Consider the following 24,539-nt stretch of genomic DNA (forward strand, 5'->3'; position numbering starts at 1 on the left):
GGCATTCTTTTAAATAAAGATAGACATAGATATGTCAAAAATTGTAAATTTAATGAATTTTATCGATCATCATAAAGTGATTAAAATAGACTACGCGACTAAATAAATTAGAATATTATCATGTTTTTATTATTATCAAACTTTCTTCTGTCATAATAAATTCAATAATAGGTTTTATCTCGAAACGACACTCTTAATCGTGCTTTTTACAACTAAAAGGATTGCCAATTAAGCATTCGTAATATAGAGTGAAACATGGCATTCTGTAATTCACGATGATTCATCAACATTGATATATCACCGTTTTAAGTAAATTATTAAATTTTACAGATAATATTAAAATTATATGCTTATATAATGCAAAAAATTTCATGCATATATAAATTTGAGAAATTTATGATTTCTATTTAACATACAATTTAAGAAATTGTGATAAGAAATTCCTTTAGCGCAGAAGGTAGGCATTGGATTTCCAATTTAAAGATCAGAGGTTCGATCCTGACAAGAAACGTACGATAGAATATAATATAATATTCTCCTTTTACTTCTGAAATCATCGGGATCGAACTACCTCTTTATTCTTCCTTTATTCTGGAATAATTAAAAACTGATCTCTTTCACTACACATTTATCACGTGAATGCAACGTGACCATGCGTGAAATTAGATAGCGAATGGAAGCAAAATATCTCTATATATATCATTAGAATGACATGATTAAGCGCAAAATGAAGAGGTAGCTCGATCCTGATGATTTTGGAACAGAAAAGATCTTTTTACTATGTTGTTTGATTTCAAACATTTCTGGAATAATTCAATCATCATCTACATCTCTAATAAAATAAAGTTGTTTTTAGCGCTTGCGTTATCCAAAGAAGTAACAAAACGTAGATGTAGAGATTTAATTAGAGAAAACTTTCATGCTAATTGTAAGTTTAACCTTTCATATGTTCCCGTTATACATCCCCGGTTTTATACCAAACCTCTGTGCTGTTTTGCTTCCGCGTGTTATCAGTCATATCAAAAAAATGATATGTTTCTTGAAAAAGTATGGTAGAATGTTTGTTTTTTGTGAAAAACATGTGAAATACACAGTTTAAAAAGAGAACAGGTTTTAAATTAAATGTCTCCTAATTTTGCGAAAAATATTCACTGTAAAAGCGATTTCATTAATGATGCACCAGTACAACTGGAAAAAGCAAAACTACTTAAGATTATCATTCTCAATTAATTAAGCGTAATGGAGTTTTATCAATTTACGCAATATATTCTGACGCAATATGAAGTCATTTTTCGCACGCAAAAATGTTTGCAAATTGTAAAAATAAATTTGCACACGTATAGTAATCTAGTAATGCATTGATATGATGCTTTTCATAACTAAACAACATCCTTTTACTATGTTTAATGTCCGAAGAAAATAAATTAACAAAATAACGATTCATACGTCCTTGGATACGATAATTTTGTAAATGACAATAAGTATCCTAATGTGTCGTAACAAAATTACTACATTAATGTTCTTATAATTTCATAAATGGAAAGATACTCTAATGTTCTTATAATTTCATAAATGGAAAGTTATATCGAGGAAACATACGGGTATGTAATATTTTAACAGGCCATAAAAAAGACAAAAAAAAAGAATAACAAATAAAGTGAAATATGAGAAAAATCGATTAAATAAATTATTTCCTTTTATCAAATATGAAGAGCTATTTAACTTATTTAACAAAACATTCGAACATGCGTATACTATAAAACTACATGTCTTGAAAATTATATCAATACTTTTTTTTTTTGTTTCTGATTCTCTACGTCTCGCCAAACTTTATTTCATTATAGTTCGCAACTTATACATTATGCATCACTTACCAGTGAATCTCCATGTATGTATTCTCTGTGACTATACTCATAACATTCAAATTGCCTAACCTTGATCCAGTTGACCCTACACGAATATTTATACGTAAATATCTATAGCGTTCAAGTCACGAACGGCGACTAGTAACTTTGTCATCAAGAATGTTGCGAACTGGTGTCGCTCTTATTAACAGACAATGATGTCCGATATTATGTATACCTAGACATATTAAAACTAATATTACTAAATCCTATATATTCGGAAAATAATAGAATACCTAGTTTTGACACAGATATACGGATAGCATCACACGAATAAATTAAATTTGAGTGTCCATATATAATATTCGTTTATTTAATCAAAAAAACTGTTCAAAAACAATGTAATTTTTAAATTTATTTTATCGTTTTAGATTTTTTAAAAATACTTTATTTTTTTTTTATTTGCTAAAGATAGAGACAAAAGTAATTCATCGATGAAGATACGATTGGATGAAGTAATTTTAAGCTCGATTTTTTATCTTTCGTCAAAGTGTGAAGTTATACTGTAACGATTTTTATTGCGAACAAATCCGGTACAGAAACGAGTTTTAATTCCAAACCACCTAGAAATTGCTGGAGTGTTGATGTATTCTGTTTCATTCCATGTTTTTTTTGTGGAAAAGCGCATTGACGTCAGCATTCGAACGGCGACAATTCGGTTTTTGCCACATGCACGTGATGGGTGTTATCACGAATATTCTCTCTCGTTATATGTTTTTTCGTTTTTTGCAAAAATTTAACGCATCAATTAAATTAATAAATATTACGATAGAAACTCATTGAAGCATTGGTTTAAACTTCCAATTTGAATTCATTAATATCCTTGAGAATTATTCAAAAAGCACATCATGTATGAGAGATGAAATGTTTTTAAACGTTATTTAACCAACTAGCTGACTATACCATAAAAAAATAAACATCTTTTAACAGAAGTTGTATATTTAAAACTCGCTAACAGCCAACTTTTTTTAATAATTAAAAGAAGAATTAAATGAAAAATGTTTTGATATAAAAATTTTAAATTAATTAATAATAAAGGAAGTATAAAATAATAAATTTAAAACTTAATTGTTTTATTAATATTTTTCTCTGTCAAATTAATAGATAATTAAAAAAAACTCTAAATATTAAAAATACTAAAAATTAAATTAAATTAAATATAAATAAATATATATATATATATATATATATATTCTATTAAACTAAAAACTCTCAATTCTCTTAAAATTTTACGAAACAATATCCCCGTATCGCAATTGTTGGATATTTTCGTGTACATTTTTGGTTCGGCGCACATTCACGAATGGTTTCACAGATCCGGAAACTCTGAAACTTTTCTCGATAGCTTTTATATCAAACCCTGACAATGTTCGGTTAAAGTTAAAAAAGTTACAAAAAAAAGCTTGTGACGTAAAAGACAATGGTGGGACAGGTGACTCCCAAGAGTTTTACGACGAGACTTCCTTATGTTTGACGCGCAAGCGTCATACCATTTATTAGGGACGAGTTTTTATAGGCGCAAAATATTCATTCGCATCTCTATAACAAGCACATTCATAAAATCTAATTTGTAATAAATTTATATTAGGAATTGGAATTGATATAATTTTAACGGATTTAATTCGTGTCACATGTATTCATACTGATCTTATTAAATTTAAAACTTTACATATGAATAAAACTGTTCCTGTGAAAGAGTCTTGAAAAGTATGACAAACGTTCAAATTATAAAAATATTTCAATAAATTTTATGAGTTATACAATTAAAAATAGAACAAATGCCGTCACAGAAGAAAGAAGAAAAATCCGGCATATTCTATATATACATTATCGTATTCATATGCATGTACAAAATATTTAAAGTATTCGTTTGTAAATGTCATTCTCAAGTATCAATATAATTCAGTGAAAGATGAAAAATGTAAAATTATATAATTATGCTTTTATTGTTTATATTTCTCAAAAAATTTTGTACTATCTATGTTAGTCATATAAGTATTACAAATCTCAAATTTAACAACTTAAGCATTCTAAAATATTTGTATATTTTAAATTTTAAAGTGAACTTTTTATCGAAAATTTTAAATACTTTAAATTTAAATGTAATTAAGATACGAAGAGATTTAATCGAAATTATACAAAACAATTTTTTATTTTCTTCTATCAAAAGTTACGTACGAGAAAATGTATACTATGCTTATGAGAGCAAAGGTTCATCTTGCTACAGGATCTGCGTACGAATGAATCGGCCCTGGTCACCACCACCACCCAGTAGAGCTATGAGAAGGCAAGCTGTACCGAGGGCGCCTACCGCGCGACAACCCCTCGGCGTTCAGTGGCTGCGCTTCGTTCGCACCAGGCGTTACGTACGTGTATCTCTTGCATCTCCAGATCTCGTGTGCGATATCGCGGTGTGCGTTTTTGATAAAAACGGATAACCCGCGGATTTTCAACAACAATAAAAACAACTATCGGGTGAATTATCGATAAAGAAATTATCGTGTTGGAACATATCACGCGTTTGCCGCCTGGTCGCGCGCGCATTGCATCCATCTAATTTTCAAATAATTCCTTGACATTATCGTTTTTGTCGTACAATGCAGTTAGTGTTGTATTCATTCTATTGTTGGTGCATTTAATGCATTTAATAATGTTTTTAGAAATAAAATTTCAATTTCATGTACCTTGCTGTCTTGTTAGACGTTAAGCGAGAAAGATAGCGCTCTTCGTGGTGATTTGTATAAATTTGTATAAATTGTGTCGCAAGCAAGTGTATTGAACTTGACTATAAAAACCTTTTTTAATATTAGAGAATATTAAATGCGGATTTCGAGAATGCGATTTGTTTAGAAAATACAAATAATTTGTCAGATAAATAATAAGATAAATTTTTTAAATAGAATTTGCTTTTTTAAATAAACAGTTTTTTGTTTATTTTATGTATAGAAAAAAATGCTCTCTCTTTATTAAATATATTTTTAATAATATTTATAAATATAAATATATATATATATATATATATATATATATATATATATGTGAGATCGATCTTATTATATCTTCTATTTTTCATCGAGCAATCAACATTTTTTGCAAATACATTTTTTACATTCTTGCTATTTAAAATATTCATTACTTAAATTAGTTACATGTTATGATATGTCACGAACACAATATTAATGCAGATTATATATTACAAATATTGATAGATTTTATTAACGGCGGTCAAATTTCGTTTACGATAAATTCTTTAATTTTTACTTTTAAATTGAGTATATTTTCTTTAGTTTTTATTTCTAAATTTAGCACATTTTCTATAAATATTTTTTGTTAAATAATGCACTGTCTTTTTTCATTTTTGAAATTAAAATATAACTCTATTAGGTTCTATAAATTGTAATGTCAATCAAACTGTCATTTCTAATATTTTGAGATTATTTATCAAATTATAAAGATAGAACTTAACAAAACATTGACTCTCTTAGTTTGTAATATGGGTTCATCATTATAGTGATGTTCTTTACGTCAGGAAGTGCTGAGGTCACATGTTCTGACCTACCTCTTTGACCTCATTTAGTACGTAGATATAACTGTCGTGAGTGTTTATCATTTATAATTCAAACTTTTAATTTTCTGTTGAAAATTAATAAGATTGTCTATTTTTGCAATGAGTAATGACGTATTTAAAGAACAATGGCTCGCGCTGTTATACTACAGTTTTTAATTGCTTTTTAAATAGTGGAGAGATTCTCAAATAATGTAGAGAGCTTCAAGTTAAAGTCTAGATTATCCGACACCTTACGAATTGGTTGTCATTTTTTTTAATGGAATCAATCAGAAATACAGTACATTTTATAACTTATTGGAATCATCAATAAATATAGCTCCAGTTTTTAGACAACGAATATTTCTAAAGAGTAACGTGTTCTCTATCTTTCCAACATGCTATAAAAACAGCATAACCACTTAGGTACTATCTCTCTATCTGGTTGAAACTGGTTTGGATAGAAAATCGTCACTTATTCATTATTCAATATATTATAGAGTTTACTGCAGAAATATTGAAAATTTCATATTTCGTATAACTAGCCTATAAATACTATGACACTTTTGATCATTTTATCGCTATTTTTAGCAAAAATCACATTCAAACTTGAAGAGCTTTATAAATGTGTAACGTATAACGTCTGAAAAAAAATTTAAAAAAATATATTAATAAGATTTCAAAGAGAGAGAGAGAGACAGAGAGAGAGAGAGAGAGAGAGAGAGAGAGAAAGAGAGAGAAAAAGATTAAGATTATAAAGATAATGCGCTTAAAATGCAATAATTGTTTTAGATTTTTAATCTTAGATATTTGAATATTTCTTGATAGAACAGGATATTTAAATTGGTTTTTTAAAACGTAAAAGTTTTCTTAAATGGCTCTATAATTAGAAAAGTTTATTCGAAATTGTTGTCACATAAATTTTCTTAGGAAAATATTTTCTCTTCTCTACAGTCACCAAGATGAGCGCTTTATAGCTTTCTGTACTATTATGACACAAACATGTAAACATGATACATTGACAATTTAATTTCTGCTTATTTCTCATAAAAATTTTATATCATTTATTTGTATCACTCGCGAATGAAATTATCTAAAATATTAAAAAACAAGAGTGTGTGTGATATTTAGTTTTTACGTAAATCGTTTAGGATATTTCTACCGTTTGCGAGGATGGCAACAAAAAATCTATAAAAGAACATGGAATAACACGGTGCGAAATCTCCGATAACCGGACGAATCGCTGTGACCTTTAATCACAGGTCAGAAGATATCTAGTGATTGAATGTGCGATATCGAGAAAAACTACGATTGGACCGTCATCATTGATCTCAAAACGCTTTCCATTCTCCTTCGTTTACGTTTTCCTTTCCGCATTTCGCGGAATTTCGATCATTGACATCAAAAAGACCGGTCTCCATCAGGGATATCGTTACATCGTGGGTGAGTAACTTTCTAAAGAAACCTGTGATTATACTCTTGTCTCTAAATTTTATAAAAATAGCCAATTTCGTTTAACGTCACAAACGATGCTTTGAGGTATTTGTTTTAAACGGTTTTCTTAATATTTTCCTGATTATACGAAAATAGATCTATTAACAGAAATGTTGTGTTTTATATTATATATTTTTTATAATATATTATTATTTTATTGTATGTGTTGATTTTATATACGAAATTTTATAAGGAAAAAAATATTTTGTACAAAAATAATATAAAGCACTGCCTAAAATTAATAATTCATAGAATATTTTCGTAAATATTTGAAATTTAAATAAATTTCTCTACGTAATTTACGTATATTTAATTTCAACATTATTCTTATTGTTAGACAGACTATTTCAAAAGTGTATTATTGAATATATATATGTTTATTTTGATATTTATAAGCTAGAAAAATATATTAAAGTAACATATTAGAAATTAATAGTGAGAAAATTACTTTACCTTTCTTCCTCTTTTTATGAGACAATATCAAATTGCTTCATGTAGCTAATCATAATAATTAATTAATAAAATTAAAATTTAATTGTTTCTGAAAGTCTTGATAGATTTGAAGATCAGAAAAATTAATCATAGAATGTTTGTACGTGATAAGGTCTTATAAATATAAACGTTCTGACGTTCATATGATATACATTTTCCATAATAACGTTGCCATTTGTCAGAGCGCGCACTTAGCGCGTGTCTCGGAATAGCTATCGATTGTCATTTACCTAAATTACGCGCTTTTTATGATAGACCAATGAGGTCAGCCATGACTTTTCAGCTATAGCCGAGTACTTAAGATAGAATATCCGTTTTTCTCTTCGTTCATTAGTTATATAAAGACAAAGCACATAAAAGATTACGAACAGAATATACATCTGCGAATCATAATGCGTAAATAATTTTCTTTTAAAATTCAATAATAAATTTTACACATTGTTCTCCTATAAATGATTGTAACTCATAATTAAAGTGCAGTCCACATTAAAATCAGTTTACATAAAAATCAGTAATTTATAATAAAATAAAAAAATAGAAGAAGGTAATAAAAAAGTTGTATGGTACTTATCACAAAACTATCTTGATCTTTTCTGATGTTAACAAAAATTTATCGTTTGCATTATTGTAAGAGATTTAATTCTACTTTCTTTGATTAGTAGCGAATCTTGATTTATTACAAGTGTTTTTTAACTGTACATCCTTTGTATAAATGTCTCCCTTTTCAATGCAAATTTCATATCATTGATTTTATTTATAAGATCAAATTTAATTTTAATTATATTTAATTATATTAAATTTTAATTAAAATTTAATTAAGACTAAATTTAATATAAAATTTAGGAAGAATTATACTTGAAAAAATATATTTTGGATTCAATACTTCAATATTCTGATTATTATTGTTTTGTATTATCACATCTATTTTATTTTAATCTCTTTTCCCATTGAAAGAACGCATGATATTTGCTCCAAGATTATTGAATCAGACACGGTTCTTTCTAATTATAAAGTATATTTATTTTGTTGAAAAGATATGAAGTTTTTTGAGAGCCTGCGGACATATCGCTTAAGAATTTAATTAACTCGTCGACATTTAAATTTTGTATACGTAAAATGCAAATTACATGTTGTACTTAATAAATACATGTCCTAGTATAATTCCGTAATTACCGGAAGAGCGTTCTGCGTTAACGCATCATGTTTCCCCGGCGAATGTTAATCTATTTACGCTTATATTTCTCGTGTTACTAAATATTTTTCTTTATCACGTTTGCTGCTATAACAGGTTGCGCGATTTTATCGATAGTCTAATTGAAAGCGCACCTCGAGCGCAAATGCATACCCGGCACGAGTTGGCATTTCTGATTTATTACGTGTCAATTTATATCCGTACTCACTACCTGCATCTCTCACGGAGAGATAGCAGCTTGTACTATTTATAAGACCAACATCCAATAGATGAACTGTCATTTATTTAAGTACGTTTCTGCGAAATTGCCTCCGGGTAACGCAAATCATATTCCTGTGTTGAATATTTGCGGATCATTTCGTTCCAAGCATTTAAAAACTTAATTAACTTCGAACGAAAAAAATTAATTATTGTCGAATATATCTATAATTTTTGGAAAATATAAATCGATATACTGATGTGAATATACTGAAATGATGAAAAATGAATATTATTACAATCTTTCATAGTCATTTCTATAGTAAAAATTTTTAATAATATTTAGAAAATATGAATAATAAATAATTTTCTATATATATATCGCAAAATTATAAAATTAAATACATTCTAATATTTTAATAAAAATATTAGAAATGTGATTAAATTAGAGTTTTTCAAATGTCAATAAAAATTAAAACTGATGTAATTAAAATGTCAACATCAATAATACACATATTAATACTTGATTTACTCTACCTTATTGAAGAATAGATAAATGTTAACTAACATCTGTTAGTATCATCTGATAATGATATTATTAATAAATGCATGTTTTGTACGCGATATAATCACGTGTTTTAAATAATTCTTATAATTAATTTAATAATGTTAGAACTAATCTTTACGAGAAAAAAGTTATAAAGTATAAATTATTATAAAAGGACATACCAATACAACAAAATTACAACTTAACTTTACAAGATAAATTAGATTAAGCGTTTCGCGGTGGTTTCATTGTACGGTAATGCACTTTACTGTGCTCCTCTAATACCAAGCTGAAATTAATAGGATTATCTCGAACGATTACTAAAAGAAAGAGACAAAGAGAGAGAGAGAGAGAGAGAGAGAGAGAGAGAGAGAGAGAGAGAGAGAGATAATATAAAATCGGGATAAATATTCGTCTAAATATCTAAAATATTATAGTATATTTCTATAATTAAATCGATATCGCAGTAACACATCATAATTATAAATAGCATTAATTAAATAATAGTAGTCTCTCTAATAGCATTAGTAAATAATAGTATTCTAAAATTATCTCAAAAACTCAGGACAAGTAAGTTCAAATAAACAAAACAAAAAAAAACATAAATAAAATTAAATTTTAAATCAATTAAAATAATTGTAGAAATTCTTAATTAAGCAGTTTAAAAAAAATTTAATTTTATACACACACAAGTGAAAGCTTTCTGAAATTTAATTTTTTATTTTTTTATATTATATTATTTAAAAATCTAATAGAATTTCCTATCGTTTGTATATTACCAAATTTTAAAACAACTTTAGATACCCATCTGTATGTAATGCAATATTCATCTCTTATGAGATTGGAGATGTAATCAATTTCACAGCAAAGTCACCCACGCATTGCAATTTGATCATTTTTATCCATACTGATGCTTCTAAATCTGTGTGCGCAACACGTGTACCATTGTGTTTACGCATTTTCAACATGCTTCCTTCCCAGCACTATTATCGCTTTAATACAGTTCATTAATTTGAGATGTTCGAACAAAATAAGTTTTAACTTTTAATAGACATGAATTGAACTGGCATAGCTTTATTCAACATAACATTTTAAAACTTGCAGTATGCATCATGAATTGAAAACGAAAAATTAGGCAACATAAGATTGAGTTCAATGTGCATATGTTACAAACTAATACATACGTATTGCAACACAATATAAATCTATATATAAAATCAAATACTAATTTTAAAATACAAATGACGTAAAAACGTGCTTCAAAATGTAAAACTTCTTTACTATATTATTCAATAAATATTCAACTTGGGAAAGCGTTTTTAGAATATATTATAAATATTTAAAAATTCAAAATTCCAAAAATACGGAACGACATCATCATATATTGATTTTCGCCCGAAATATCATAATACAGAAATATTATTTCGTCGAAATACATATGTAGTAATATGTAAATTCCTGACAAATACATAAATTCCTGAATAATATCTCTTTATTATGGAATAAATATTCAAAAGAATATACAAAAATTTGAGATTGAGAAATAATGAAAATAATGTGTTTTAGAGATTGGAAATTTTTTATTAATTTCGAAAATATGATTTTTCGAATTATATTATTTTGAAAAAATAATATCTCTGAGCGATGACATTTCCAAGCAATGCAATTCAAGGTTTGCACCAACTTCACTTTGCCGATTTCTTCTTTAGATACGCCTGTATTGTATCGAAGCCGTGCAAAGACTTTGACCTATTTTGTAAGAACGGAATATCTTAAACGATGTATGTTTCTTGCTATCCTCGGTTTTACGACGTAACAAGAGGAAGAGAATTAAGTTTTCACGTGAAAGTTGTATGTAGTAATCTGGTTAAAATCATCTGAATCCATTCTTGTAATAAGAGAAATAGGCGTTGTCAGCTTTCTGTTTACTGTCACATAATAAAAGCAATCTTTGAGTGATGAGAGACGTGATTAAAATATGACGATTAAGATATGATTTTCTCGGCGTTGCAAAAATATAGTTTAGATGGATTAAAGTACGTGCTCCTTTTTACAGGTGATATCTAATCTCAACAGAGAGTATAAATATTCGGACATTGAAATTTTAAATTTTAACTAAGCGTCAAAAATAGAAAACTTCTTGAACGGTATTCATATATATAATCCATATATATAAATATAATACATCCTTTAAGTTGTCAAATATGAAAGTTTCAAAGCTCGCTTTTAATATTTGCTCTTTGACCCGCAATCTTAAAATGTATCGTCAATGGAACTTTCCGATTCTCTATATATTCGATTGCTACTTTATCATATTTCATAGTGTTTTATATCAGCTTTGAAGTGTACTATATCAAAGAAAAGCTAAGTTACTTTATTCGCGATAAAAGCGATAAAATGATTTTAGAATAAAACAAATGAGCGTATGATACATATGTGCTTGTTGGTCCTTCGCTATTCATGATTGTGTTGCTATTGTAATTGATATTTAATCAATTGATAAATCGGGAAGAATTATTCATTATTGAATTTAATGAATTTTTATTTTCTTCATATCATTAGACATGTTACTATCAATATTGTGCATATGTTTGATCATATATTTGATAGATTATTAAAATATTTTTTCAAAATTTGAGAAAATTGTCTCGAAATAAAACGACAAAATAATGTTGGGAGCAATAATTTCAAGATGATAGGAATCATACAATTGATACATGTATAGTTATCACAGAAAAATACTTTAATAAACAGTAACAATGTTACTTGTTTCTAGGTGATTTCACGAATTCCACTAAATAAATTTTTTAAATAAATTTTTATGTTTAATTTAGTATAATTATATAGGTTATATTTCTAAATTGATTCTTTATATGTGTGTGGAACTTTCTTATAAAGAATATTTGCAAACTACGCATACAATAAATCACAGCTAAAACAAATATCGGTGATATGACTTCGAAAAGGGTTGCGATTCGTTAAAGTATAGAAATAAAATTACTGTTAATTTCCTGTCAACTTGTCCAATGTGATACTTGATCATAAGAGTAGGATATATGAGACTATCATTTATTGTCTATTTTGATTTAAATAGTAATAGAATCTTTTGTTTTGATTTACAATTTATGATGTAACGTTTTCTCCATATAATAATCAACTGTTCCACAAAAGAGAAAAAGAGAGAAAAAGAGTGAATGAGAGGGTGGATGAAAGAGAGAGAGAATGAGAGGAAGAAAAAAAAATAAAAAGAATAGAGAATTGCATTAAGTACACAGCAATGTTATAATTAAATTTTTCATATATCACAGATGTACGTGTACGTCATTTTTTATTTTTAATTATTTTCATGTTCAATGTAACGAATAATTTTATCCCAGTATAGCATAAAATAGGAAAAAAATAATAGATGCAAATTATTTATCCCGTGAGAATAACTGCTCCAATTCTTTTAATAGGAGTTCTCGGAAATGGCTTTTACACACACAACGACATGTAAAATCTAAAGAATGAAGTATAATCGTATTTGTGCACAGGAAATGGTGTCACGTACGTGTTTTCCTTCTCACTGGAGTATTTGCATAATTATGCGTTGTTTACTTACCGATTGCATTCAACTAAATTAGCATTCTCTAAGATTCATTAGAGCTAAGTAACGAATATGTGTATAAATAAGCAATAATATTAGCATAATTGATCACGACATTTAACCGTATTGTTTAAGAAAATTGCTTATCAAATTAATTCAGAGATTACATCTTTAAAAAATAAATATAGCAAGTGTATTTAAATAGTTTCTAATATTTTTATGTTATGACAATTTTATGTAATCGCAAGAAAATATTTTTAGATATTTTTATGTGCGAAAATCTGATATCTCGCATTAAAAAAATTTATCTTTTTATAAAAAGGCATATTATATGTCGAGGACATTCATGAAACTTTATAATGTTCAAATGTTTTTCTTCGCATTTTGTCAGCATCTTAAGTCGCCTATTAAATTTGTTTTTTTTTCGTTATTTCTGTGCCAGTATGTATTACATTATAATTTAAATTTACGCGACGACAAGCTTTTTCTTAACGGATAAATTGGCAGTTAAACCATGATATATCAGCTATATCAGTTGCCTTCTAACGAAAAAGCGCGATGAGGAAATTTGTTTATGTATTTTCAAGACAGACAAGTCAATGTAAACTTTTCATACATAGATGAGATCGAGACAAACGAGATTACGATGTAGTAATCTGAAAAGTTAAGCTCTGCGCAACTTTTACTAGTATAATAAAAAAATAATACATACATGTGTATCATAAAAACGATCATGCATTACATGAGATTAATATAGACGAACATTTTTTTTTTTCCATTGCATACTCCATCCAACGCAAATAAACAATTAAAATATGTTAAAATCGAATAATTCGAATGCAAACACTTTTTTATTTCTTTAATGGATATCAATTCTTATTTTATTAATTATATTTAAAAATTATATATATAGCAAAATAATATAAGTATAGCTTTATATATATTATATGTCATAGTTTACAAACTGAAAAGATTATTAGATTGAAATAGAACTTTGGCCAAGCCCATATATTTTTCAAGAAAAATTATTCATCTTTAAATTAGAGGGTAATTAGAGCATTAATAATACAGCTTGGATAACACGAGGTGTCTAATCCCAATCATACGGACATGAGATTATTTGAAAAAGATGTTAAATACACCATTAAACATAATTACACTATTAAAGAAGATAAAATAGGACGTTGTACGTCGCAGAATCTTGACGCTGCCGCTTTAATGTCGCGCAAAAAATTCATCTAAAGTAATTTATTTGGCACTTGGGGTTCATCCCTCTGGATGTTATTCATCCGAGATTAATCCGTGCGACGCATTTCCACGACATTTCGGGCGATCGATAGTATCGATTCACTACCGGAAAAGGGTCGGATTATATGTATATCGGTGTAACGACGATGCTTTGCGCATCGCGTACTTATGTACCGCGAGTGAATATGACCTCGTGTATCGCGATGTGGTATATCTACGGTGCGGCATGCGACACAACTAGGGCGATGCTACGTCAGATTGGCATTAAAATGTCTCCCCAGCGATCCGGCAACGGGAGCATGCCGATTTAAGCCGTGCATCATTTCGTCAGAGACTGTAATTATTTCTCGAAACGCGCAGAACTTAAATTCTTGTTTGCCGACGGCTCTAGACAGTTTTGACGTCAACGGTAAAGCCGATGATTCGTTTCGATGTGCATACCGTTTATTAACATACCGTTCCTGGAATTTCGTCGAAAACGCTAAAATCAATTGCTGAATTCAATTTGGACATCCAATGCAAAGAAAAGATAAAATAAAAATGAACGATAGACTAATCAAATTCCGAATTAAAATATAATATTTTTACAATATTCAGGAAAAATTAAATATGTAGATATACTTTAGATATAATATCAATATTGGAATCAAATAAATATTAGACTAAAAAATAAATCAAATTTTTTATACTGATAAGCGCTGATTAATTTCACATTAGCTTATTTTAATAATTTTGTCGGTTATACGCCAAGAAATATAATAATTATAATATAATATAATAATTATTTTTATGTTTATAATTCTAAGTCTCTAATTTTCAGATTGTAAGTTTGATTTGATTTATTTTCTAATTACAATACATTTGAAGCTTTAGTATAATCATTCATTAATATTAATTGTGTGTCGTTTCGATTACAAAAAGTATAATAATTTATTAAAAATATAATCACGATAATATTAAAATTTAAAATTTTTTACAGTTGCATATGTATTGAAAAGTATTAATTTTTAAAAGAATAGGAAACTCTATTAATTTTTTGATTTGTATTAACTATAGAAGAAATAATAACTTTAATTAAAACTTTTTTTTTCACTAAACCGTAATTTACTTTACCCATCAATGAGCTTTTGTTACAGTTAATTCAATAGTATCATTCTAGTCGCCTCTAATCTTGAAGAAAGCTTTCTCCCCTTGTTTTGAATTTAATTTACAATTGAAATATTTTTTTTTCATTCTTGCAATATTCAGTAAACTTAATTAATTAAATTGGATAGGAAGATATCGAGCTAAACTTTGTGAATAAAATTGTGGTAAATATTCGTTATTAAACAAAAAAATGAACACTTTTTGACAAAATTATATAATATAATATAAAATTTTATTCAATTAAAAAAATTTAAATCTTTATGTTTTAAAGTTCTATCTTTTGCAAGATTCATATGAATATTTATCAATACATAGTTACTAATGAATAATTATGTATTACATAAATAATTATGTAAATAGCAAATATATGTACATTACTATTTTATAGCTATTAATATATACTACATTAATATACAGTTACTAATATATACACGATTTTCGATTTTTTCATAGTACTCTTATTTTTTATTGAAACAAATTTTGTGTTGATGAAACAGAACTGATATCAAATACTGATAAAATGTCACAAATACTTATATAGTATAGATCGTATCATGTAGTTAAATATATTTTTATATGCTACTAGATTAACATTGTGCGAAAAATAATTTCACATAAAATTTAGTGTTTATAATTTTATGTCTTAAGCACTTCTGTAAAAAATTCTTCGTTCAAAAATAGCAAACGCTTTGCTAAAATCTGCTATTGATTTATCATGAATAAAATATAAGCGCTTAAATGTTTAATCTTAATAATAAAATCAACATAATAGAGTGTATGATTTTGTTTATATATGTAACTATTGTTTTCGTATTAATGAGTGGTTGAAAGAGGAAAACAGATACTCTTATTATTTTTCAAAGAAGCGACAGGAAAGATTTTATAAGATGAGTGATAGGAAAAAACAAAGAGCAGCCTTGACTTATATTAAATCGGTTTGCATACCGGTGGGGAAATAACGATTCATGTGTGTCTACATAAGATAGACCATAGTATCAGTCTTTCATTGTCTTTCATTATTAGTAAGGATCGATCCTTGATCGATGTCTTGTGAAGTCTTTAGGAAGGTAACCTTATTCATCTCTCTTCTCTTTCTTTTCCTTTACGAATGTGCAATAAATTCAGATTTGCTGCTTGCTTTATCGTTGTTAATAACCTATAACTAATGTCTCGTATTGGTCACAGTGTGTTAGTGGCGTAACAACTTTGTAGCAGAACTCGGTTGAAACTAAGTAACAGCGACTCCGCCGTGTTTGATTTAGATCTGGCGGGTTTAGAGTTACCTACAAGTGCGGCAGCCATTATTTAACATTAATTTAGGTTGATTATTTATTTATTTATCAAAAATTCGCCAAAATAAAGCTTGTTTATTATCAGTTTCTATTAAAACATAATACGATGCACAATGCATGGCATTTTTGTTTAACCATTTATCTCTATTTTGTTAATTTTATTCAGTTAATCTTAAACTTCTCTAAAATTGATATTTCTTTTCATTCTTTGAGATTTATTTATTCAACAAAGATCCGAATGTTTATGAATTATTTTTACATGAGCAGAAATAATCATTTGAAATATTTAAATGAATCAGTTTTAAAAACAAAGCTGGCGTGCGAGCTGCTGGCTGCACAACTCGATTCAATTTGCCTATGACCTTTTATATGACGTTACGTGTGCGTTTCTTATAACCAATTACTTATTAACGGGTATAATTTTTCTTTTCTATTTAATAATTCATATTTGTTAAGGTAATAATAGATAAATTCATTGACAATAATATAATTTAAAGGAATTTACTTATCCGTAATGTAACGATATATCTGATTTATAATTTTTAATAATATTATATGTTATTACTATATAAAAAATTTAGAAACTAATGAATGACTTAAAGATTTTTTATCTTTTGTAAATCTATTCTTTTATCGCATTTAATATTATGTTTTCGCTATTTATATTAAATTATATTAGAAATTTGTACACATAAATTATATTGTTTAAGTAAAAATTGATTAGACTTGATATTACATTTGACATAGATTTATCACTCGGATGAATATTTCCAATAGCAGATTGTTTCAATAATGTAATAAACATCTTTAAAAAGACCAGTATATTGGACGACCTCGTCCTACAACATCTGATTTCAATCATTCTGACATATTGACGGTCCCATTCGGGGAATAAATTGTCTTTGCGATTGATATCTACTAAAATCATACAGAAATATTTTTTACAGATTGTTGTGATATTTTTGATGGAAAAGATATAAAGAATATAGATATTCAATAGAAACTAAAATCGCTGATATTATTTTTATAAAACAGTAAAAGATTCCAATATTCGGATAGTAAAATATTTATTAACAAATATTTATTTTTTTATATCCAGCTAAAATCCGTATTTATATATTAAAAAAGATATGTGCGTATTTATTGCATATTATAACATTTTATCTATCGAAACATGCTTCGTGTATCGAATAGCAAGGGAATTAGTCTCTCGTTAACACATATTTCATAAACCGTATCGTATATAAGCACCCCTAGTAATTTGAGCCGCTTTATTAGTTGCCTAATTACATTTGACGTCATTTGTTCAACATTTTGTTTTTACAAAAGACCTTTTATGTCATTCGTCATTGCTAATGAGAGTTTTGTATGTGTGTACGTGTTGTATGCAAAAAAGGTATAATCACGATCATTTTCACGAATAAAAGAGATATGAATAGAGAACTTTTTCTCATAGATTTTTCTTTTTATCGATTCATCCTGCATGTCGCGTATAAAAAGGGTGTTTATCTATAATTCATGTAATAATGCCTACTATTGCACGAGTATTGCAAATGTGTGAATGCACAGAATATCATCATTCTACAAAATATGTCATTTTAAAAGATGGAAAATATCGCGTATCATGACTCCAATAAGTTGATCTATTGCGGATTTTAAAAAAAAATTAAAGAAAAATATGCATGATATATGAACGCATGAATATATATTTTGTGTGTATTTATTCTTCGAATGATTTATACAGTTTTCCACAGAAAATTTGCCCTGGTCAAAAATTGAACAACTCAGAGATTAAAAATATAATAAAGATAAAAGATATTTTTACGTGTAAAAAGATATATATGTATATGTATATATAAAACGTAAAATATGTAAAAAATTACTATTAGTATGATGACATCTTTATTTTATGCTATACATTAGCACTATGTATACGAATCTCAATCCATTGATAATATTTTATGATTTTAATTTTGCATTTCAAAAAACAAAAAAAATCATTTCCAGAAATTTTTGAATGTAAGTTAATATAAAATATAAAATCAATAATAAAACAATAGACTCAAGTAATAATGATTTCTAAATAAGAAAGATGGTAAATAAAAGCTAAGGTATAGTAATTAGAGCACACTTTTTTTAATATTACAAAATATTGAATTTTATTCAAAATTATACGTTAAGTTAGGACATTTTAGACTATTTTTTATCTATCTTTAACATATTAAAACAAATCGAAGTCAAAAAACTGTTGGAAGTTACAATAGTTAAGATAATATAAACATAAAATATACCGCATCTCAGCTCTTATTTACCACTTTTTTCATTTATTGTTAATAGTTATAAAATTATTGGGATGAAACTGTAGATTATTTAAGAATACGTTTTGCATTTTATATAATTTTAATTTTTCATATATAATATGCAGAATTTTACGAATTTGAAAAAATCTGAGAGCGAAGATTAAGGGCAGACTCTTTATTCATGGCACGCATCGACCCACTTCTCTCGACTTTACTGTCGATTGCCATTGGTCGAGGAAAAAAAGGTGACACCACTCTATTATACGATGGTGTCTATAAAAGGGATTTTAGGGAGTGTTAGATTAAGACAAACTCGCCCGCAGGAAATTCTTTTGTCCTGCGCGATTAACTTTGCATAAAATGATTTTGTTACAACTTTAAGCTTTTTATCCTCACATCTTCATAAAAAGAATGGAAATTTTTGAACTTAGTAGACCGTATTTTTCGATATGATAATACATAATTTGATATATTTTTACACTTTGGCTAAAGATGACAATAAATAATATCAGCTGTCTACTTTATTAATTTTATAGAAAGAAATTGAATAAGAAACTTACCGAACTCATCTGTACCAAAACAGCTTACAACTTGAATGAATAATGAGCCATATACAAAGCAACCTGTAACAAAATTGTTATATTTATTATATATAATTTAATATTTGCTATATATTATTTGACTCTATTTTTAAACTTATTTTTCAATATATTATTGCTTAGAAATTACACATTAGATTTAACTAATTTCTAAAAAACTATAATTTTTATATGTATTTTTTAAAGGAAACTATAAGTTAGAAATGTCTATATATAAACGTAAATATATTATGTATATCATTCTAAAATATGAAAACATTATATAAAAGTAATCTGCCATTCTATTATGATCTAATGATGCTTTGTTTGTTTCTGGTTTACTTAGAACCATAAATTATTATGTATTAATTATATTTTCATTATATTTTATGTAATTGTTTTATGTTCTATTTAAAAAATCTCTTTGCAACACATATATTTCACATAATCTCGAAATGCAAAATATCGATATCATAATACAATAAAGACTGCATTTATGTGGATAATAAGGATGGAATATTCGATTTCATCCTATGCATGTGTATATGTACATGGATATATGCTATGTACATGGAAACCATATTTATCATTGCGTGTAATGATGTGTAATAATAATATTGTTTTCTTTTTACAAAAAACATTTCTATAAAATGATTTATTTCTGAATTTTAACTAAAAAATGATTCAAATATATAATTAAAATATAATTACTTTAAATCATACATTTATTAATATAGTTAATCACAAAAAAGTATTTAATTTAATACGATATATATAATTATTTTACACTAATTATATTATCTTTGCGCATTAATTTAGATATTTTAATTATAATCAAATTAAGTTAATAATTTTAAAAAAAATTTAGTTTTTTTTGCAACTTTATAAGATTTATGATTTACTTATAATCTAAACACTAATATAATAAATCACATAAACTTTTAATAATAGTAATATAATTTTTATCTATTCGATATTTTTGTATAGTTATGTATGTTTATTAGTTTAATTTTAATTATTTAATTTTTTATCTATTCGATATACTTTTGTATAGTTATGTATGTTTATTAGTTATTTGTAATTTATCAATTTGCTGTTTTCTATTTAACATTTCGCAGATTGCAATTGTTTAGAAAGATAAGGTCACATCATTTTATAGTTTCCTTGCTCATTATGCATTAATGAAGTCACATTGTTAAATTTAGGCGTGGCTCGAGCAACGCGTGCGCTCGTGATTCTCCAGAGGACTTTGCGATATTATCGCTGTCATATCTCTTGCCCTTGTATACCGTACTTATGTCTAAAAAAAACAGTAGTGGTTCTCTTTCGTTGTACTTACATATAATCGCTAGCGAATAAGTTAATCATATCTGGAATCAATAATTCCTATCCAGTGGACAGTTTGAGATAACATTGCATATATATCATATATATTTTGAAGAAAATAAAATTTATTATAAATTAATTAAATTTTTTACGATATTTTATGAATAGAGGATTTTTCAATCCAACCTTAATGTGTCGATAAACAAAAATCTATTCTTATATCGAAGATTCTTTGAACACAGCTTTACAGCGCAAGTAAAACAAGCTGTAAATACAATTCTCAAAAATTGGATTTAGGAAATATTGCTATATAAAAGAGGAACTTTACTTTGAGAACGTAATAAAGTGTTCTGCTTTGTTCTCCTCCTGTGTTCTCCTTCATCTTCCTTTTCCATCTTCGGCATTTTTCTTGTCGTCGGAAACGCTTCAGGAAGTGTTGAGGTACAAAGTTTACTATATATCTTTTCACAAAGGATGAAGAAACGAACTTTGAGACGAAGGATAAGAACGATATATATATCTTCTTTATTCCGTTTAATTAAACGCGGCTTCTTCCGCGTTTTGACCGGAACATCGTTTCCCTCGTCCATATTTAACGGACAATTTCTCTATTATCCCACGTGGCAGTGGTCGCTTTTAATAATATGCGATCTTTAGAGGATCGAGTGATTGTAAATTGCGTTCAAATTGGAAACCCGCACAGCATGTGGCATATTAACAAACTCGGGAAACCTGCGCCTATTAAACACGTAGAATAGAAGTGTCGTGTATCACGCCAATTATTAATAATAGTTTCTCTATTGAATACGGAAACAGATATTTTCTTAGTACAGAATCGACAAGAGGCTTAATGTATGAAGGTATATAGTGTTTTTTATATAGTGATTTTCAAATAACACTAAAAGAATCTTTGATACATTTTTCAATCAGATTTTACCTTAACTAAATTTATCTCTCTCTCCCTCTCTCTAAAGTTTTTCATTCTCAATATTCAATATATTAATATTCATAAAATCTCAAATTAGAATCTCATAAAGTTATGATATTAAAAGATTAATAAGAAAATAAAATGCTTTATTATCTGCTTGATTGTTGGTCATGCAATCTGTCAAATTTTATAAAATTTAATATATTTATATATATTAAAAATAAAAGGTTAAATTTTATAAAATCTGACAGATCGCATGACCGACAATCAAGCAGATAATAAAGTTTCATTTTATTTTAGATCATCACTTTATGAGATTCTAATTTGAAATTTTATTATTAATATATTGAATACTGAGAATGAAAAACTTTAAAAAGAAAGAGAGAGAAAGAGACAGAAATTGTATGTGTGTATATTATATATATATATATATATGGGTGTATGTATATGTGAGTGTGTATACACAATATATAGAGTATTTATTTTCCTCAAATAATCTTTATATTTTGTTTATCATTGCTATAAAATAGCTTTTGGCGACTGTTTGTCTTGATCGAAATTAATAAGAAAAAAGATTTTAATTGTATTGGAGTAAAAAAAATATAAACTCATTGCTAGTAATTAGTCTTGGATTAAGCACTATTAAGTTATTATTAACATAAAGAGAATGAGATAAAATTTATAAATAAATCGCGTTATCAAATCTTTTAAGAAGTAAATCTCAAAGTACATAATCAATAATATAATACCCTCCTTTTTCGCTGTTACTTTAGTTCACATTGTCGAGCTGATCATTTTTGAGAAAATAAGTCACTCCTTCTTAGCGCTTTTATGTAAAATTCTGAATGGGTGACATTTCTTTGACAATTCGATATCATTCTTCACTCTTTTTCCATGCTATGCTTTTTCAATTGATAGTTATCCTTACAGTAGAATCTCATGAGATCATGTTGTAGCATCGATTGTATTATAACGCTGCGACTCTTATTAAATCTTTCTGAATGATAGTCTGAAAATATATTTTATCAATTTTGTTAATTTGTTACATTAGAAATTTAAATTTCGTAATAATAGATAGGCGCGATCTTATCTGTATAGTAAATGTCGTTTATATTTTTTATCAATTTTTATATTTTTTCCGTATCTTTTAGTTTTTTTACGAACCAAATAAGCTTTGTCAAGTACGACAAGAGAAGTCGACGATATGCGAACGCCCGCACAATTTTTCTTTAAAAAGGAATTTTCTAAAGCCATCCCACTTAATACCCCTCTAGAGATCTTTCGCCGAGATATTGAAGTACCTCGTTTTAGATTATTTTCCTCACTTCATGCGTAAAAATACATTTCACAGATACTTCAGTTCTATCGAGATTATTATATCATGTAAAACGTCGCTAATTATAAGACAATTACATATAAATGATATAGAAATCCGTATTAATTACAGTTGCTTACACAATATTCAAATTTCTTTTTTACATGCAACTTGTGATAGATGTAACGTATTACTTTTAGAATATAATGTATTTAAATATTTTTAAGTAAAATGTGAAAACATTTTAATATAACATCTTAATTCATCTTAATATAAAATTTGTTCCATTGTCAAATGCTCTTGGAAATTGTTCTACATTGTACAATACATAAACTGCATTTTAAGGTGCGTACCCTGTCGACTGTAAAGCTGACAAGCAGTAACGCGTGTCACATGCATACGCACCAATGCGTTATTGATTGACATTGTTACCGCAATTTTCTCCGGTAACAAAATGCTACATGATGCATAACAGGATTTTTCTCTATTCTGAAAACATTTTTGACTATTTATTATTGAAATATACATTTTCTACTCTTTTGCTAATATAACTACATATATATAAACTCTTAAAAAACCAATTAAAAATTTGCACAATAATTTAAAGTTTTATATAGTAACCAAAATCTTATCAATAAATTATTTATTCATAGATTCGCCATTAAATCGACACGTATAATTTTTCAGTTGCAAATAAAAGAATGTAAACAATTAATATAAATTTGCATAAATTTTTTTCAATTTTTTTCAATCTCACAAAGTATAGAATATGAAGTTTTTTATAAATTAATATACTTACACAATTTTTTTCAATAATGCTATAAATTCATCAATCTTTGTAAAACACTAGATTATAGATTGCGTGTCTAACGAACAAATAGTCTGTGTTGCCTCCTTTTGAGTGGATTAATTCGATCTCAGCAAAGTCTTGGCATAACATGAAGTGATATCTAATATCGTAGTCATCCAACTGTCGTGAATCGATCGTTACATACATGCAAATGTCAGTAACGAAAATAGCCTTAACATAGGCATAGTTCAGAAACATTATGTAATAATGAACTCCATTTCCCCTGTCAAATCAACAATTAATAATCCTATTGTGAATAACGCATACATAATGGATAATGAATAATGTCACAATCTCATGACAATGGTAATATACATCAATATACGAAATGTCCTCGGACCCCTTCGATATTTATTTTAATGTCAAGTTATTTGACAAGTTTGGAATAAGATTTTAATATTATATTTTCACAAAGAAATAGTTTACTTATTTTTAATCAACAACATTAAAAATTTCGGCAATTTAATTTTAAATTAAAAATGTGAAGCTGCGTGAAACTTTATTCGTCATAGTACGCAAGTTGACGCAAGCTTACGCAAGCTTTTTATAATTCCATACGAATTGTTTCTCGAGATTCCCTTTTTATTTTAACGAAACAC

At 27.1% G+C, this 24,539-nt stretch overlaps 2 protein-coding genes across 13 annotated transcripts in view; one reads left to right on the forward strand and one right to left on the reverse strand.

Moving 5' to 3' along the window:
* The window catches only part of LOC140664636 (uncharacterized), a 106,549-nt gene that overhangs the window by 32,807 nt on the left and 49,203 nt on the right, over positions 1 to 24,539 (forward strand). For 7 of the 12 annotated variants that reach the window (XM_072889910.1, XM_072889905.1, XM_072889901.1 and 4 more), the window contains exons 2-3: positions 4,132 to 4,506; positions 6,600 to 6,891. The exons of 1 other annotated variant lie outside the window; for it this stretch is intronic. The gene's annotated coding sequence lies outside the window, so the exon portion shown is untranslated. Of the gene's footprint in view, positions 1 to 4,131; positions 4,530 to 6,599; positions 6,892 to 24,539 lie in introns of all 12 variants that reach the window. 4 more of the 12 variants (XM_072889902.1, XM_072889903.1, XM_072889904.1 and 1 more) reach the window with 4 other exon arrangements.
* LOC140664524 (uncharacterized) overlaps positions 1 to 24,539 on the reverse strand; it is a 94,368-nt gene that overhangs the window by 9,105 nt on the left and 60,724 nt on the right. Inside the window, exon 3 of the mRNA XM_072889696.1 lies at positions 19,504 to 19,566. The gene's annotated coding sequence lies outside the window, so the exon portion shown is untranslated. The remainder of the gene's footprint in view (positions 1 to 19,503; positions 19,567 to 24,539) is intronic.

This window comes from Anoplolepis gracilipes, chromosome 4 (assembly GCF_047496725.1).
Source record: "Anoplolepis gracilipes chromosome 4, ASM4749672v1, whole genome shotgun sequence".
Classification (NCBI taxonomy): Eukaryota; Metazoa; Arthropoda; class Insecta; order Hymenoptera; family Formicidae; genus Anoplolepis; species Anoplolepis gracilipes.